The 2,028-nt window shown below is 36.9% G+C and overlaps 1 non-coding gene across 1 annotated transcript; it reads left to right on the top strand.

Moving 5' to 3' along the window:
- The first annotated feature begins 634 nt into the window (after positions 1–634).
- LOC120189859 lies at positions 635–741 on the top strand. The gene has a single exon (XR_005522562.1). It is a non-coding gene; the product is annotated as a small nucleolar RNA R71 (small nucleolar RNA).
- Positions 742–2,028: the final 1,287 nt, after the last annotated feature.

Here is a 2,028-nt window from a genome sequence, read left to right as displayed (position 1 = left end):
TTCGTGAACAAATCTTCCGAATCACTTCAAGAAGAGGAATATTGATTTCCACTTTCTTGAATATGTCAAGAATTTCTTTCTCATCTTCTTTCCTATCACACCGCATAAGCCTACCAGGAAAGGGCGGTGGAGTTTCGTAAGTAGATGAAAAAGAAAAGAATGAATGTTTTTACCTGAAATAGGTGGAGGCAAAGATTTCTTTTCTTGTTTCTTTGATGATGCGCCATCTTCGTTCTTGTCGGATCTTTTCTCAGATTCCTTCATCGGCTCAGGTGAAATGACGGTACCACTCTGTAAAGTAATTGCGCTCACGTTTTCCCTCGTGTTTGTTTCGATTTGAGAGGGCAATCGGCCTCGGGATTATAGGCGCCCAACTGTTTGAGTTAATTGGCTTATTTGTTTTTCAATCTCTTGAAAGCGGGTTTGTGTTTGGGTTTGAAAATTTTCTTGCCCTAAGGTCAATTTCTCAACAATCGTTTCAAGGGAAGATTTTTATGGGGTCATGGTAGAAATTAGAGTTCTCGCGGATTTTGGGGTCATGTTGACGAGAGTGCCACCACTAGCAGCGTCCACCATTTTTCTATCAACCGGAAGCATCCCTTCATAAAGATATTGAATGATAGTTTGCTCAGAAAGGTCATGCTGCGGACAACTTGCACATAATTTCTTAAACCTCTCCCAGTAATCATAGAGAGTTTCTTCATTTCTTTGTTGGATTCCCAAAATGTTTTGCCTAAGTTCACTTGCTTTTGCCGCAGGTAAAAATCTGTCAAGGAAAAACACGAGATAATTCAGCCCAAGTAGTAATTGAATTAGGTGGAAGATAAAATAATCACTCCTTAGCCATTCCAGCTAAGGAAGAAAGAAAATGCCCGTAATTTGATTTGATCCTCAGAAACTCCCTGAGGCATCATACTGCTACAGACCATATGGAATATGGCAAGATGTTTATGTGGACTATCATTGGGATAACTGTTGTAGGTAGAAAGAAGATGTATCAATCTCGTCTTTAATTAAAACGGAGTCTCGCCGTTGGGAAAGGCGATATAAAGTGGTTGTTGCACAATGGGCATTGCGGCTAACTCTCTGGACGTCTGATTCGACATTGGTGCTGGCTCGGGTGTCAGATTTGCGTTAGGAACAGTGGGTTTGGCACATGGAGTAGATTCTTCATAGGATTGAGACCGAGATGGCTTTTCGGATGTAGATTCCAGATATGATATTTGCTTGTTCTGTTGGTGTTGTTGTTTCTTCTTTCGAAATGTTTGGTCTTGAGTTCTACTAACTCTCACTTTGTTTTACCTGTCAAAAATAAAATAATATCATCTTCAAAAAAAATAAAATGTAGTATAAAAAGAGGGTCGATACACAGGGTAAAATATGAAATTTCTGCGCAAATTAATTTCGAGTTAGATACAACAACAATAATTAAACAAAAAATAAAAAAGGGGTAGGCGTGATTTAGATGAGAAGAAAGAAAATTAAAAAATAAATTCAAAATAAAATTGAGAAAAACAATAAATCAGAAGAGAAATGAAATAAAGTTTAGGAATCACAAATAAAGGAAAATCGCCTCGAGTTAGCTTGATTCAATTCCTGCTATCATTGAGATTCAAACATCAATATTCAAACCCTTACATTTTTAAGAAAAACGCTGAATTCACTACCTTTTATTTAATTACAATGAATCAAATGTAACCTAAATTCGAATTTAACGTACAATATAAAAATTAATTACTTAATTGAATTGATCTTAATGGTTCCAATTTAACATAAATTGCAAGGCGTTGAAAGAATGAGAGCAGCCCGTTTCACTTGAAAAATTCATTTATAAGATTGTATGGTATTTTTGGTGAGCATTAAGAAGAAGAAAAACATGAGTCCATGGACGATCAGGTGGATGTGGTTGCTGTCTGTAACGCTGGTTTTGGCTGCGGCTAGAAGTTTTTGGGATCCCTACACGAAAGTAATAATCTATAACGATTTGGAAGACAAGAAGAATCTGACCATCCATTGCAAATCCAAGGA

Source organism: Hibiscus syriacus, unplaced genomic scaffold (genome assembly GCF_006381635.1).
Source record: "Hibiscus syriacus cultivar Baekdansim isolate YM2019G1 unplaced genomic scaffold, ASM638163v2 tig00116959_pilon, whole genome shotgun sequence".
NCBI lineage: Eukaryota > Viridiplantae > Streptophyta > Magnoliopsida > Malvales > Malvaceae > Hibiscus > Hibiscus syriacus.
This window is presented reverse-complemented; position numbering and strand designations above follow the sequence as displayed.